Source organism: Coenobita brevimanus, chromosome 31, assembly GCF_032717465.1.
Source record: "Coenobita brevimanus isolate Jiangsu-jjx chromosome 31, ASM3271746v2, whole genome shotgun sequence".
NCBI classification, from domain to species: domain Eukaryota; kingdom Metazoa; phylum Arthropoda; class Malacostraca; order Decapoda; family Coenobitidae; genus Coenobita; species Coenobita brevimanus.
The window spans coordinates 13,101,150-13,119,785 of NC_136984.1; positions in this window are offsets into that span (position 1 = coordinate 13,101,150).

An 18,636-nucleotide genomic window follows, 5' to 3' on the forward strand; every position below is an offset into this window, starting at 1 on the left:
GAGAAAACTGTCCCGCAAAGTTCCAGGTACAAAACAAAGCGTTAGGTAAAATTACAAGTTAAAGTTTAATGCTCAAACCAACAACAAAACATTCAGGACTCATAAGGATAATGTAATGGCAGAAAACAGGTTAAATATATGGTTAACTGCAATAGCCTCTATTAACACGAAATTAGCAAGAGTAAATTTATCTAAGTCAGCCCTGATAAAATGAAAATACCAGATAATACTCAGTGAATGCAAGATATATTATTACAGATACCAAATATTATTAATAATGACTGACATCCAAACTTTACATTAATCACAAAAACCTCAATAGGCCTACAAATTAACACCTTATGCTATACAGTACAAGAACAAAATGTAATAACACTCATACTCAAATTACACAGCAGTTAGATGGCTGAAGACTTCCTGAGCACTCACAATAATAACAACTGTACTGGGGAGGACAGAGATGTGAACAAAATGAGGAGTAGATCTAAGTGGCAACAATGCAGAGACTGAGCTCATTATATAGGGGCCGGCAGAGCTTGATACAACTTGTAAGAAGGACACGCAAATGAAGCCATGGGGACAAAGAGTTGACAATCCTGTTCTGAACAACAGAAAGAACGACTTACTCTACTATAAGGGAGGACGGGGGGAGTGAGGTAGAACACGCTCGTGATCAAACATGCAGCATACTATACGTTAGAATTACACAAAGGATGATGAAATCATAGGCTATGTAACACCTCCTCACAAAGAAAAAAGAAATTTACAAAGGAAATTTCTTATTACTCTAAAACAATCTGTCTAAAGTCTAGATAAGCAATCTGCAATAACATTTTCTTTCCCCTTGACATGTTGTATGTCTAATGAATACTCCTGAAGAAGTAGACTCCATCTTGTCAATCTCTGATTTTTATCTTTAAACTTACTAAGGAATTTCAGTGGGTTATGATCGGCATAAATGACTATGGGGTCAAAACCAGAACACAAATAAAATGAAAAATGCTGTAAACCCAAAATCAAGGCCAAAAGCTCTTTCTCAATAGTTGAGTAGTTCTTTTGAGGTGGAGTGAACTTCTCACTGTAATAAGATACAGGGTGTTCAATACCCTGATCATCCTCTTGCAGCAAAACAGCCCCAGCTCCCGTATCACTTGCATCACCAGCCATCTTAAAAGGCTTAGCAAAATTGGAGTAGCGAGCACTGGCTGATTTAATAGGATAGCTTTAAGTTTGTTGAAAGAGGATTCACAGTTATCGGTCCATACAAATTCAACTCCCTTTTTCAGTAGGTCTGTAAGTGGTGATACAAGAATTGAAAAGTTAAGAACAAATCTCCTGTAATAACCTACCATTCCCAAAAATCTTTGTAGCTCTTTCCTACTTTTAGGTCTGGGAAGATCACTTATAACCTGAACCTTAGCTCCTGGTGGTGCAACATGTCCATCACCAATTACATACCCAAGGCACTGAACTTTAGCTTGACCAAACTCACACTTTGATAAATTAGCTACAAGATTAGCCTGAACCAAACGCTCAAGAAATTTACTGACATGGCATAGGTGATCTTTCCAGTTGTCACTGAAGATTAATACATCATCAATATAAACAACACACCCTGCCAAACCCTCTGTTACAACATTCATGAGCTTCTGAAATGTGGTTGGTGCATTCTTCATACCATATGGCATTACAGAACATGCAAAAGTCTTTCCTAGTGTTGCAAAACATGAGATCTCCCTAGCACGTTCAGTCATAGGTACTTGCCAGTATCCCTTTAACAAATCAAACTTACTTATGTACCTAGCCTTTCCGATCTTGTCTATGCAATCTTCCACACGAGGGAGACGGTAAGTTCTGTTTTGGTTATCTGATTAACACGTCTGTAGTCGATGCAAAGCCGCTGTGACCCACCTGGCTTAGGGACTAGAGTGACAGAACTCCACTCGCTCTGACAGGGCTCAATCATCTTGTGGTCCAACAGGTAGCCAAGCTCCTTCTGGATGAGAGGAACTTTCACTGGGTTCACACGGTAAGGAGGCAGTTTAATTGGCTTTGCGTCTCCAACATCGACATCATGCATCAACACAGTGGTTCTTCCTGGAGTGGCACGGAACACTTGCGGGTACTCCTGCAGTAATGCCGAAAACTCCTGCCTTTCCTCGGGAGGTAGATGAGAAAGCTTAGTCTGGAGATCATTCATGATATCAGGATTCTTCCCCAAACTATCACTCATGCTCATGCTGCATGGGAGAACTTCACTTGCAGACTCGGGTGGAACAGCTACAGTGCAGACTGGATTATTTTCGTCCCGCCTGTAATATAACTTTAGCATGTTGATGTGACAAAGTTGCTTGTTCTTTCTACGATCTGGTGTGGCGATGACATAGTTGACATCACTGAGTTTCTTCTCCACGAAATAAGGACCACTAAACTTGGCTTGTAGAGGTTGCCCATGCACCGGTAGCAGAATCAAAACCTGATCTCCTGGCTGAAAGTGGCGTAACCTGGACTTCTTATCATACCAAGTCTTCATCTTCTCCTGAGCAGCTCTTAAATTCTCTCTCGCCAGCTGTAAAGCAGTGGACAGCCGTTCTTTGAACTTCATCACATACTCCAGCAGGTTGACATCATTTTTCTCCGACAGCCAGCATTCCTTGAGTAACTTAAAGGGTCCTCTTACTTCATGGCCAAACAGTAGTTCAAAGGGTGAGAAGCCCAGTGATTCATTTGGAGATTCTCTTGCGGCAAACACAACGAATGGAAGACCTTTATCCCAGTCTTTCTGATGTTCCAAACAGTATATCTTGAGCATCGATTTGAGTGTTTCATGATATCTCTCCAACGCTCCTTGGGTCTGGGAATGGTAAGCTGAAGACGTGATCTGGGTGATGCCCAACTCTTTCAGAGTCTGCTTGAAAACATTTGACATGAAATTACTTCCCCGGTCTGAGTACCTCCTTGGGCAGGCCAAACTTTGTGAAGAACCCTAGCATTTCCTTAACCACGTTCTTTGCTGAGATATTTCTAAGTGGAATGGCTTCAGGATAACGAGTAGCCATATCAATCAGGGTCAACACATAAGAAAATCCTGAAGAAGTCTTAGGAAGAGGGCCCACAATATCCACCAACACACGGGTGAATGGCACCTCAAAAGGAGGAATGGGAACTAGAGGTGCAACCTTTTCGGTCTGATTACACTTCTCCACAACTTGACAGGTGTGACAAGACTTACAATACCAGGAAACATCCCTGAAGATACCTGGCCAGTAGAAGTGTTTCAAAATGCATGCCACAGTCTTCCTCACTCCAAGGTGTCCTGCCAAACTGGAATCATGAGCCACTCTAATGATATCCTGCCTACAAACACGAGGGATGACAACTTGATGTACAACCTCCCATTCACAGTCGGCTGATGCTGTTGGGGGTCTCCACTTCCTCATAAGTACTCCTGACTTTATATAATAACAAGTAGAAGCACCAGCTGACTCTTCCTCACTGCAAGCAGAGTTAGCTAGACCTTTCAACTCAGGGTCAGCAACCTGCAACTCAACCAACTCTTGACGAGACAAATTATCAACACTACGGGGTACTGCCTCATCTGGTGAGTGGTCCAAATTAGCGAGAAAAGTGTCAGCTAGGATAACACCATCATCATCATCATCCTTTAAGTCACCAGTAACTTCAGACTTAGCCCTAGTGACAGCACATGCAGAGAACACATCAGGGACATCACAATCCTGGGCCGCAGCCACTGGCTCACTAGACAACTGAGGAGCTGGACACACTTGACTTCCACCAATATCATTTCCAAGTAAGAAAGTTACACCTGACATTGGGAGTGTCTCAACCAACCCAACCATAACGGAACCATTAACAAAACCAGACTCTAAATTCACTCTGCACAGAGGGACAGAGAAGTAATTATTCCCTACACCTTGTAAGATTACAGTTTCATCCGAGGAATTAACATTAGAGCCTAGAACACTGGTCAGCATAAGGGATTGGCAAGCACCTGTATCACGATATATTTTGACTGATTTCCTGTCATTACTGTCCAGAGGACTGACAAAACTATCAGACAGGAAATTAGCATATGAACTCTTGAGAGTGTCGCCCACGTTACTGCTCAAAAGAGGAGCTCCATCATGAGAATTTAATTTACCCCTCAAAGCAGGTTCAGTTAACTCAGTTAAAGAATTCTGGGTACTCTCAAGGGTGGACACTAGACCAATTGACTGAATATTTAGACACTCCTTTTTGTTCACATCACGCTGTCTCCTGAAACATTTCTCCGTAGTATGACCAAGCTTACTACAATAAGTACATTTACTTTTCTGAAATCTAGAGGTGAAGCTGGTATTTACTTCGTGAGAAACATCATCTTTATTCTCTTTCCTGTTACCTGTACTCTGAGTAGAGGCAACGTACTTACTCTCAGCTTTCCTTTTTTCTTTAGAATATCTCTTGTGAGTGAGAACATATTCATCAGCTAAAACTGCAGCATCAGACAACTTATCTATTCTTCTCTCATCAAGATATAGGCTTACATCTTTATTAATACACCTTTTGAAGTCCTCCAGCAAAATCATCTGCTTAAATTTACCAAAATCAGAATCCACATTCTTAGAATTTAACCACTGCTCTAACAGATCTTCTTTGATTTTTGCATACTCAACATGGGACTGCTTTTCTTGCTTATAAGTTATCCTAAATTTTACTCTATAGGCGTCAGGAACAAGCTCATAGGCCTTAAGAATCAAGCTCTTAACTACATCATAATTATCAGATTGATCCTGAGGCAAAGATGCATAAGTTACTTGAGCTTTACCGGTGAGAACAGTTTGAAGGAGTACTGGCCAATACTTTTTTGGCCAATTAAAACCTGTAGCTACCCTCTCAAACAACTGAAAATACTTTGTTAAATCAGATTCATTAAAAGGAGGGAAAAGTTTAACATTTTTAGCAACATCAAAATCATCAGAGCTAGATGATCCAGTTCCACCTTGTTTCATGCGATACTCATGGTCTGCCTGAATCCTAGCAATTTCAATTTGTGCCTCCTGAATACGAGCCTGAGACTCAGCCTCCTTAGCACGTGCCTGAAACTCAGCCTCCTTAGCATTTGCCTGAAATTCAGCCTCCTTAACACGAGCCTCCTGCAGGGCTAGCTGTAACTTAGCTAATTCAATCTGCGTTTGCTCATTTGGAGGAGTTACATTAAACAAGCTTTCATTAATCATGTCAACAATTTGATCTTCAGAATGATGAGAGCAAACAGCAATTCCCAATTGTTGAGCAACAAGCTTAAGTTCATTCTTTCTTCTGTTTTCTACATCACACACTGTTTGCACATTTGACAAAAAATTTTTGGCTTCATCAAGCGTAGTAATAGTAGACATCACGAATAAATCAGTCACAAAATATCAAGCAATATCCTTATGATAATATCCTGAATATCCTGGCGACGTCGCCAAATTTATGTTACGGAACAGAGAAAACTGTCCCGCAAAGTTCCAGGTTCAAAACAAAGAGTTAGGTAAAATTACAAGTTAAAGTTTAATGCTCAAACTAACAACAAAACATTCAGGACTCGTAAGGATAATGTAATGGCAAAAAACAGGTTAAATATATGGTTAACTGCAATAGCCTCTATTAACACGAAATTAGCAAGAGTAAATTTATCTAAGTCAGCCCTGATAAAATGAAAATACCAGATAATACTCAGTGAATGCGAGATATATTATTACAGATACAAAATATTATTAATAATGACTGACATCCAAACTTTACATTAATCACAAAAACCTCAATAGGCCTACAAATTAACACCTTATGCTATACAGTACAAGAACAAAATGTAATAACACTAATACTCAAATTACACAGCAGTTAGATGGCTGGAGACGTCCTGAGCACTCACAATAATAACAACTGTACAGGGGAGGACAGAGATGTGAACAAAATGAGGAGTAGATCTACGTGGCAACAATGCAGAGACTGAGCTCATTATATAGGGGCCAGCAGAGCTTGATACAACTTGTAAGAAGGACACGCAAATGAAGCCATGGGGACGAAGAGTTGACAATCCTGCTCTGAACAACAGAAAGAACGACTTACTCTACTATAAGGGAGGACGGGGGGAGTGAGGTAGAACACGCTCGTGATCAAACATGCAGCATACTGTACGTTAGAATTACACAAAGGATGATGAAATCATAGGCTATGTAACAATATATATATATATATAAACATCATTGGGCCCATGTTATCCTGATTGTAAAAAATCTCTTAAACAGTATTGGACAAACAGCAATGTTTCAAACTACAGTGACGAAAATATGCGAGCATATAAATAATGTTTTTATTTAATAACTGAAGAGAAGCAGGCAGTTTCGTCTTTTTAGTATGCTCTGAATATATAACACAAAGCTGAAGTGAAGGAAGTCAGAGATATATGGTTTGTGACGGTTAGACGAAAATTGTTGGACTGGAAAACAACCAAGAGTGAAAAAATTCATGAGAAGTTGTAAAGGTAAGCTCATCAAAAAGTTCGCTACAGCTAAATGAAATTACATTAAGAGAGAGAGAGAGAGAGAGAGAGAGAGAAACTAAAGCTTCATCCTTTTGAAGGGGTTAACAAGATCTCCCAACCAGACTGATGAGCATGTGTTTCAGTCCTAATTAATCTGCAAGATGCTCTTTAAATTCATTATGTACATTAATTATCCAGTAATAACTGTGCTTTTGAACTCTTTCTCTCTCTCTCTCTCTCTCTCTCTCTCTCTCTCTCTCTCTCTCTCTTCATTTATCTATGTATCTATCTATCTATCTATCTAATACCACAGTTATTAGGCTCAGTCACAAGTGAAGATTTTAGTATAGTCACGAAATGTTCTCTAATTTTCTTGGACTTTTTTTCTGTAGTTTACTTAGCCCACAACCAAGTGGTCTCTGGTTAGATTCTCACCCGGCATCTGGACCCTGAGATTTCTTTTTTTTCTTCGTAGTCCATTTGAAAATGAAAATAAAGGATCTTAACTGTACTCTAAATCAGACAGCTGTGAGTCAATGCTTGGAGGATGATTAGCACTTTACAAATACTGATTTTGTACATAAATGTCTCTCCTGTAATAGATTAGCATTATAGTAAAATGTATTTCAGCTTCGAATGTTTGTTTTAACATTTTCCTTAATTGTATTTTAGTACTTTGGTATATTTACATAAGTCTATTAGTTGTAAGAAGTATTACAATCCCACACTTTAGAGAAACATAGAGCTATTTCAGTTGGGAACAAACATTAGCCTGATACATCAACTCTTCTACGTCTGCTTTTCCACTGGTGTCAAATACTCCTAAGCAGAGAAAAGCCTGATACGTTCCTCTGCCCATAGATGATGATTTTTAGTGCGATTCATTGGTGAAAAAAAGTGACCGACATGCCCTCAGTATACAGTAAACACAGTGGAATGGTATACGATTTTTTTCCCTAATTGCACCTCACGTATAATATCATGCACCTTTTAAGACTATAGAGGAGAAAGGAGTAAAGACAAGCAAAAAAATGATAATAATAGTAAAGAGAAGTAAATAAAAAAGACCTATAATTCCCCTATAAGTTTACTTAGGAAGCTATGACTACGGATTATATATATATATATATATATATATATATATATACATTATATTAACTAAGAACTGAGGACAACGATAGCAAATACTCCCAAACCCACCAATGCCTCCAGCTGAAACCGGCAACAGAGAGAGAGAGAGAGAGAGAGAGAGAGACAGACAGACAGACAGACAGACAGAAAACCATCCAACAAAGAAAACCGGGCAAGATAGTTTCTTCGGAAAGTTTCAGTGGATGTCCAGTTTTACGCTATTATTGTCGGTAAGGGAAAAGTAACATTAGTTCCATACCAGAGCAATAGTGCTGATGTATTTCTGTGATCTAGATATACATAATTACATAACCACCAGAATCATACAAAACCTTCAAACAAATAGCATCCCTCACGAACCACCACCAAACATCCTCCCCCAAGAAATCACCCTATCTAGAGAGAAACAAGTACGCTTAGTCATACTACGGTGCGGTTAACACCCACCTCTGCTACAGTCCCAACACAAAATACCTCTCACAGTCAATCACTATGTTCACAGTGCAGTGCAGCTCCCTACATCACAACACACTCATGTATCACATTATCACATCACAGACAAGCCTTCAAAATGATCTCAGAAAAAAAGAAAAAAAAAGAAAAGAAAAAAATCAGAGACACCGGCTGAAACTGTCGGTTCCCTGCAGTACTCTAGAGTCACATTTAGGTCAGCCTGTGATTGCACTAAGAACAACAAGTAGAGAAAGAAACAAAATTAATAATTTCATATACTGCTTGAGCTTCAAGAAGTTTATAAGTACTGTCCCAGGTAATACATTCTGGGTTGCACATGGAAGGGGGACAACTGTTCGTGCAGTGGTAGTTCGCAACTGGAACAAAATGAGTTCATTTTTCTTGCTGAACAAACTCTTGAAAGGAGTTAATTTCCTTTTTGTACTTGTTCAACCAGCAGTACAGCCGGGAACCTTGATGAAAACGGATTAGTTGCAGGTATTCTAGGAGAAGATTGGATCTCAGCAAACATTTATTTATTTTTTTATACCCCGAAGGACACTTCATGGAACCGACAAGTATTATTTTTGTCATGGTTCAAAAAAAAAAAAAAAAGATATGAAGTACAGCCAGCATACAGGTGCTATAAGTACCATAAGTACTAAGCTCCGGTTAATCTCTAATGCGACAACGTCGTTTGTATTTTGTTTTTGTTATCAATGAACAGTTTTATTCAGCTCTGGATATTTTTTTTATTTAACTCCAGCGTTTTGAAGCATAATTCATAATTATTCAGTATGTGACATTTTTCTTACGTTACATAAAGTCGTCTTAACACAAGTGTAAAATGATGATATTATGGGACTGAAGGGGTTAAGTTATCCAAGACGGAATATTGCCGGAAAGTACACAGCGGCATTTTTTTTTTTTTTTTTTTTTTTTTTATGCGAGGAAGAAGGAACCAAAGGCCATGGCCCGCAGTAACAGTTCCCTCCAAGAGAAAAACAAAATACAATAGAGAGCCAAATTCAAGATCCGATCATTTGGAGATGCCTGGACACACTGCGTTTGAAAGACTGGAGATCATAGGCAGCAGGAAATACAGATAGAGGGAGACAGTTCCAGAGCTGACCTGTTGCATAAATGAATGACTGGGAGTAACGGTTAACTCTTGCATTAGAGAGCTGGACAGAAAAGGGATGAGAGTTTGCTGCCAGACGGATGCTACGCACCCGTCGTAGAGGTGGAGGAATGCAAGCAGACAGTTCAGAGGAGCAGTGACCATTAAAGTAGCGATAGAAAAGAGATAAAGATGCAACAGTGCGGCGAAGAGACAGAGGTTGAAGAGAGTCAGTAAGAGGAGGAGAGTTAATGAGACGAAAAGCCTTTGACTCCACCCTATTGAGAAGAGCTGTATGTGGGGAGCCTCCCCACACATGAGAGTTGTACTCCACACAGGGGCGGATAAGACCTCTGTATAGAGTCAACAATTGTGCAGGGGTAAAGAAAGAGCGGAGTCGGCTTAGCACACCCAATCTCTTGGAAGCAGATTTTACAAGAGATGTAATATGGTCTTTCCAAGATAAGTCCTGAGTAAATGAAACCCCAAGCATGTTCAAGGATGATGCAGGATTAAGCTGAATATTATTAAACATTAATGGGTATACCTGTGGAAGATTTTGTCGGGTTGATAGGTGTAAGAACTGAGTCTTAGATGCATTAAAGACAACCATATTATTTTTACCCCAGTCAGCGATACGAGCCAAGTCAGACATTAGGTGTGCCATAGCCTCATCCCTTGTTTCTTGAAGTAACTGTTGAGATGGGCGTTGCGGGAACCGAATGGAAAGGTGAAGGGTGGAGTCATCAGCGTATGAGTGGATAGGGTTAGATGTACAGCTTAGAAGATCATTGATGAATAAAAGGAAGAGAGTTGGTGATAGGACAGAGCCCTGAGGAACACCACTGTTGATAGATCTAGGAGAAGAACGATGGCCGTCTACAACAGCGGCTATAGAACGACCAGAAAGGAAGCTAGCGATGAAGGCACAGATAGAAGGATAGAAACCGTAGGAGGGCAGTTTGGAAATTAAAGATTTATGCCAGACTCGATCGAAAGCCTTTGAGATGTCAAGTGCAATGGCAAAGCTTTCGCCAAAGTCCCGAAAGGAGGATGACCAGGAGTCTGAAAGGTAGGTGAGAAGATCGCCAGTGGAGCGTCCCTGACGGAACCCATACTGACGATCGGAAAGAAGGTTGTGATAGGAAAGATGCCTTAAAATTTTTCTATTAAGAATTGACTCGAAAACTTTTGAAATACAGGACGTTAAAGCAATTGGACGATAGTTAAGCCATTCAGTACGATGACGTCTTTGTTTACTCAGCTTTGGAGAGACTTACAACTGGAGGATTTACATATATTCCTCATTAACCTCTTCACTACTAAAGGTCCGTCCTAAGCTAAGTAAAGTCGTTTCCTGATAGCAAGACTAAAAGAAAATACGTCATTGGATTGAAGGAGTTAACAGAGGCTTCTACAGTATGACTCTCAGCTGAATTAAATAGACTGGCGTTGGCTGCAGTAAAATACTAGAGTTTTCCCAACGATGTAAGGGTTATTGATGATAGAATTAAAACTTTCAAGGTCGTACGACACACTCTCAGCTGAATAAAATCGTCTGGCGTAAGGTGGTGTAGAATACTAAGCCAACCTGATCACGAAAGGGTTAACAGTAACAGCAAATCTCACTCTTTTATGACGCTGTTAAAAAAAAAAAAAAAAAAAAAGTGGAGTTATCGGGAACAGAAAACTAGAACTGTATCAACCATGAGATATAATGGTGGCAGTATTAACACTCTCAGGCCCTTGTGACTCACTCTCAGCTGAGTAAAATGGTCTGCTCTTAGTTGGAGTGCAATAGTGGAGAAGGATAATGGTGACAGTGTACGTGTGTTTCACTGAAGCTTCATGACTTACTCCCACCTGAATATAATGGTATGATTTCAGCTGCAACAGAAAGAGTTACACCGACAATGACAGGGTTGGTGATGACAATATTAATAATAGTAGTTGTGACTATATTGCATATAAATAAAATAGTCTGGCGTTGCCTGGAATACTATAGCAGACAATGGTAGTATTATAGGTGAAAGCATTAATGACGGCTGTATTAACACCCTCGGGATTCAACATCTCTCCCAGATGAGTACAATCGTCTGGCGTTGGCTGGAAGAGAATATCAGAGATGAACCGAGCAAGAGAACGATATTTGTACCGATATTAACATTAAGGTTCCTATAAGTCACTCTTGCTGCATTAAATTGTCCGGCGCAAGCTGGAATACATTTCTTGAAAAGTTCGACCACAAGAGCGTTTACAACCTTGGCAACTTTACTAATGAATTTTCGTTTTTTTTTTTTTTAATGTGAGGAAGAAGGAACTAAGGTCCGCGAGCCCGCAAAATTGCTCCTTCCAAGAGAAAAACAAAATACAAGAGAGAGACAAATTCAAGATCCGATCATCTCGAGATGCCTGGACACACTGCGTTTGAAAGTCTGGAGATCATAGGAAGCAGGAAATACAGACAGAGGGAGACAGTTCCAGAGTTGACCTGTTGCATAAATGAAGGACTGGGAGTAACGGCTAACTCCTGCATTAGAGAGTTGGACAGAAAAGGATGAGAGTTTGCTACTAGACTGATGCTACGCGCCCATCGTAGAGGTGGAGGAATGCATGCAGACAGTTCTGAGGAGCAGTGTGTGTGTGTGTGTGTGTGTGTGTGTGTGTGTGTGTGTGTGTGTGTGTGTGTAAGTAAATGTTCATAACCTATGTATTTTTAACGCCGGAAGACAGGTTTGCACTGCTGTACTCAGTACACCAACCGCTAACCTAGACAGCCCAGCCACTCACGCGTCACGTTTGGGAGCACTTTGTTTGGGAGATCACACGCTTTTGTGCAGCAGACGGTGACTCAGCTGAGCGCATCTTTCCGACAAGGGCAACGTATTTTCCGAACTACTTTTCATATTGGGTTAGGTTTCCACATCACTGATTAGGGTTTCGCAAAAAGTATTTTCCGGATCCAGAATCTGTACTGCGATTCGGATCTGTCTCAAAAGTTAATCGATAGTTACCTGGGACATGGGCTATCTACTCACCAAATTGGGTCCAAATCTCTCTTTTAGTTATGAATAATCCTGCTTACCAACAAAGTAACAAACAAACAAACAAACAGCAGTGAAAAAATACTCTCGTTGTCGGAGAGGCTTGATTGAGGTTTTGCAAAAAGTGTTTTCCCAATCCAGAATCTGTAATACGATCCAGATCGGTCTCAAAACTTATCTGATTGTTCATTGAAACATGGGCTATCCACCCACCAAATTTGGTCCAAATCTCTCATTTAGTTTTTGAGCAATCCTGTCAACAAAAAAACTTTCTAACAAACAAATAAACAGGGGTGAAAACTTACTCTCCTTGTCGGAGAGAATAGCAAGTCATCCAAATTTACAACGTGTCATAGTAGATTCACTAGCATAGATCCTGAGAAATTTACACTGTCACTAGCACAGCATTACCCGCCTATGCTTGATGTTGACATTGACAGAGGGGTAAAAAATATGTCATGTGTTGTTTGGATGTATGTATGATAGTAAGGTCCGAGGTTACACTCCCGATTGGGACGATCTGGAAGACAGATGGGACAGTCTTTTACAGGATAACAGTGATGCTCAGCTATGGCGTGCGGTTAACTGGCGCGGTGAAGTAAACTACACCTCTGTCACACCTTATGCTACGATACTGCCCACAGATATGGAATTTAAGGAACATTTTTATCATCTCTATTATCCTCCAGGTGTACAGAATACAGTGTCAGTTCTTTGTAACTGTTACACGCCAGAGTTAGATGACCCTATAACCCTGCAAGAGGCATCTGATCAGATCAGACAATGAAATGCAACAAAGCAAGTGGGTCAGATAGTATACCACCCGGAGTGTAAAGGTTACTACCAGCTTCCTGGGTTTTAGCGATAACGGCCATTTTTAACACCATTTTTATGGGCGCCACCTATCCATAGCTGTGGGTAACGACAAGACTTTACCGCATTTAGGCGAGGATCGCGAGCGTTAGCATAAAATTGCAAAGGTATCTGTGTCATCAATTGCTTGGCTAAATTATTTTATATGGTTCTGTGTTCTGGGCTAAACAGATGGTTTTACCCTCATCGTGAGCAAGCTGGCAGTCACTTTGGGAAAGCATGTCTCGACCATATAGTATCCATGCGGCTACTGTTTGATGTGGCGAGAAGGATCAAATTCAAGTTATATGTTACCTTCATTGATTTTGCTCAAGCATATGATCGAGTACAACGTGACATAATGTTACATACTTTAAAACGTTTAGGGTGCGGTGCTACGATGCTGTTGGCAGTAGTTGCCATGCACAAGATAACCAGCACTGTTGTGGGTACGGCGATAATTACTGATACGATTGGTGTTCACCAGGGATTTCCAGTATCATGTTAACTGTTTATTTATTTGTTTATTTTTTATCAAACTGATCAAACAGAACTGTGGGACCGACGGCTTCCTAGCATGGTTGCACGACCTCGTTTTTGTGGATGATACGGTGCTCTTGTCATCCAGCAGAGAAAGTATGATACATAAAATCAACCATTTAAACCAGTTTTGTGAATCACATGGGATGAAAGTTAAACGAAGGCAAAACTAAGTTTATGGTTGTGAATGGAAGTATTGTGTACAGGGATGCATTGCATGTAAATAATTTAACTATACATGTATGTGAGTATTATATGTATTAAGGCAGTCCTCTTACAGCTGATGAGTCTACATTTTCTCCTATTAAATTACTTGCCCAATTTAAGCTATGCCACGTCCTGAAGTTTATATCATTTGTAAATAAAAACAATGATATCCCTTTCTATGTTAAATAGAAAGTGCTTGAAGATGCTGTCATGTGTACGATAAGAAATGGCTGTGAATCTTGGTTAAACGTAGATATGAAACCTAAAAAATAGGTTGTATATATGGAATATAAGACAGCTGTTAGCTGTAAGAATGGCAAGTAACGATATGTGCCTATTGGAGCTATGGTGTCCTCCTTTACGCGCCTTCATTAAACCCATGCAACGTGTTTTTTTTTGTTTTTTTCCAGAAATGTGTGTATAGAGACAAAAGTAATGTAAGGGACAGACCCACTAGCTAATGTTATATTCATCATTTTGGATAGTAATTGTCATACATTACGTCATCTACGAGATTTTTCATCCTATGATGTTGATGTTCACATTGCCCAAGAAAATGTTAAGCAAAAGATCATGACATCGAATTCAAATAGGTTTGTCGTATATAAGACTGTGTTTCCTATTTCGGTTGTACACGACACATAAAACAAAGACCAAGAGAAAGAAACATGAACTGGTGTCATGGACACGTTCACGTGTCAGTGCTCATTCCTTCGCCATATATGAGGGACGCTGGAACAGGCGAGGTAGGGGTCGGTTTCCAACTGAATAATGAATATGTTCATGTGGCTATATTCAGACTGAAAAACATGTACATGAGGAATGTGCAAGAGCAAACATTTCAGGCAACGTTACAGTTCGACAGCCACTGACGACAAATTATTAGCGAGAAATGATTATCCCACAGTGTATAAAATAATCCACCAAATATTCAGTGAGTATATATAATAGGTATATCTTTGATTTCCTTCACACTATTATTCAGTATTTCAAGTTTTTGTTGTATGTGCTTTCTACGATTGCAGGTTTAAACTTTTGTTTCACAGATTGCATTCTTAAGGTACACATGTTCGCTCTTGTTATGGACCATTCTGTATACCAAATTATTGTCAACCTTGTTTTAGAAAATCGTTGTAAATAAAAAATCTGTCTGTCTGTCTGTCTGTCTGTCTGTTTCTCTCTCTCCCATCTCTCTCTCTCTCTCTCTCTCTCTCTCTCTCTCTCTCTCTCTCTCTCTCTCTCTCTCTCTCTCTCTCTATGCATGTATGTACGTATAATGAGTGTGGGTGTGGGTGTGGGTGTGGGTGTGGGTGTGGGTGTGGTAATTGGTCCAGGTATTTAGTCGATGTCTGGCAGTAATAAAGCACATTATCATATGTTAATGAGCATTTTAATGAGAATCAAAACACTTGTACTTGTACAACGATTTGGTTGAAGATCATGATTATACAAAACGACTCTCCTGAAGCAGCCTTAATGAACATGTATGGTCTCTACGTGTGTGCCAGGCTACTCACTAATTAGTTTCATTTCGATAGCGGTGTAGTGGCTGTTAGCTTGATGAGGCTGTATAACTACTTCGTAAATGCGCACTTCCACAATGCTTAAACTCATTACGTTGATAATTATATGACATTGATGGACCATTACTGCAATTAAAACTGTGCTTGCCACCTGGGCGATAAGGAATGGCTGGCTCCATGTGTGGTTTTGGTAAGTTTAATGTTTCTCCTGCATGATCTCAGTTAATTTCCACACAGCCACTCATCCATCTATCCATTCAGCCCATCCAACACAAGCCCCCACTCCACCCCGGCCACCCACCCTGCCCAAACACCTGGGCGACCCACCTAACCCACCGATCCAGACCATCCACCCTGCCCACCCACGAATGTCGTCCACGAAGTTCATCTAACGGTGCCACCCAACATCCACCTACTCACCAAGCCACCCTGAACCCATCCAACCACCCAACCCACCAACCTAACTACCCACCCACAGCACCCTGGCGACCCACCGTGCACGCACGCTCCGGTTACCCACTCTTCACACACATTCCGACGACTCATCTTCCACACAGACGCAGGCCACCTACCTCCCACGATGCCATCCATCACATCCATTCATCACATCCACCGACCCAACCTGCCCACAGTACCCACCCACCTCTCCCACAATACTTGCACACTCTGTCCACCCATCTCTCAGTCAATACTCACACACCCTGCCCACCCACCCAACCCAGAGAACCCTACCCTCTTATCCTCCCTCTCCTTCCACTGACCCACCCTCCCATCCACATACCCAACCACCCTTCTTGCCCAAACCCTGTTCCCCTCCATCCTACACACACATTCGAACCCCACTCATCCACCAAACTCATCCAGTCCGTACCTAACTTACCGACCCCTCCCAAACCATCCACCGATCCAGTCACTCACCCTCCCAGCCCACCCCACCCATCCACTCGCCAACTTATCTACTCCTACAACCCGCAACCCACCCCAAGCCACTCCACACACCCCATCCAATCACCGACCCCACCCTTACCAACCATCCTGCCCACCAACCCTGGCGATGCACCGAACCACCACATCCACCAATCCAACCTCAACCACCCTACCCATCCAACCAGCTGACTCAGACACACACACATACACACACACACACACACACACACACACACACACACACACATACACACACACACACGGGCTCATAAAGACATGCATATACAGACTCACACACATGCGCGCACACACACACACACACACACACACACACACACACACACACACACACACACACACACACACACGCACGCACGCGCGCGCGCGCGCGAACAGACACTCACATGCACACACACATACACACACATATACACACACGCGTGCACACACACTCACATGAGCACATACTGTATACACACACACACACGCATGCACAGACACACGCACACACAAACACACGCGCATGCACACAGACACAAGCTCATACATAGGCACGCCGAAACACTCAGACAGCCTCACACACACAGAGGCAGACATACAAACATACAGACATACGCACACGTCGAGCAAAGTCATATTTCGTTCGTGCTTTCGTGTGTGTATAGGAGTATACCGTAAAGGGGTATCACGAGCATATGAACTGTGGGGGAACTGTGTTCAACACCTGAGTGTGGCGGGAAAGGGGAAACAGCTTGTATGGTTAATGTTACAGGTTATAGACAAATGTGTGCCTGACTACAACCACCATACTAAACAGTGTTTTGGAGGAATTAGCCATAGAATCCTTTGAATTTCTCCTGACCGGCCATGGCCTATATCATGCAGAGATAGTTTCGCACTCCAATGAGTCGACAGGCAGGTTATACAAACTTACCAAAATTTATGCTGATAAAAAATTTAACTCTTAAAAGGTGTCCATACAAGTAATATTAAAACCTTATGTCGTAAGAGGTGATCGGTGTTTGACATGTAAGGCTGCTGGGAGCCAGGCAAGGGGTTGTTTGGTCAATGCCGTAAGTCGGACACATAAAAAAATGCCCTGTTGAATTAAGGATTATAAAAGGCATACTGGTACAGGGGAGGCTATAAACCAACTTAACTGCAAGTGGTTGATAGCATACAACACTGTTGTTTTCGTATGTAAGGCAAGAATGTAAACCTGAGGGTATATGTAGCGTGTGAAGTCATTCTATGGGAGAAGCTGAGACAGACAGATGAAGCTGGCAAGGCGTGGAGGAGGGGTGGGAAAGGCGGGGAGGAGAGGCGGGAGGATCTGGAAACGGTGAAGGGGAAAGATGAGATGTGAAAGTATTTTGCATTGTTCTAAAGCAACTTATACAATATACTGACTCTCGTATCGTCAACATGCACTTGTTATTGTAACAGTGTTTGGGATACATTACTATTAGGATTTCATATAATCATACTAGTCTCATTCTTGTTTGCTGTTCATACTTTTGAATTGTTATACAGTCAACCATCAAACTGTAATTCGTCAGACTCTGGACCAATCCTCCTCAGTGAAAAACAATTACAGAGGATGATTAGTGGGTGCAGTCTTATGAATTCTCTCTCTCTCTCTCTCTCTCTCTCTCTCTCTCTCTCTCTCTCTCTCTCTCTCTCTCTCTCTCTTCAACTTTGACACATACTCCACAAACTTGCCTCCTCTCTTACCCAGTTCTTCCTTCACACACGGCATACTGCTACACACCATGCTGCCTTGCTCACTCTTTCTGCACAAGTTGTCTTTGCCTTGGGTATCATTCTTCCGCATTACCCTCTCCTTCCTTCACACACTATTTTGTTCTTCACATTTCCACAACCTTGCACATGCTCTTACTCTCAACACTTTCTCTTGTCTCACACACTCCCCCTAATACAAACACTCGAGCACTCATTCTCACAGGCTAATCCTTCTTTGCACCATTACTATACATGAGATTTCCTTTAACTGGTTGTGTTGTAGTACAACGTAAACTTATTACACCTGTGCTTTGGATTTAAGGGTCGTTGCTGTGTTCTTCCACGTGATGTGTCTCTCTGTGTGGTTGTCAGTCTGTCTGGAATATTTTAAAGTTTCTCTTATGTTAAAAACTTAGTTTAAGCGTTGAGAGTCAGCCTAGTAAGTGCAGTGTTTAGAATCTCTGTAATTGTCACAGGGTTATATCAAAGTTCTGAAGTTAATTTTTGTTTTCATCCAGCTAAAACCAAACCTGTATAAAGACTGAGGGAAAGACAAGAACGAAG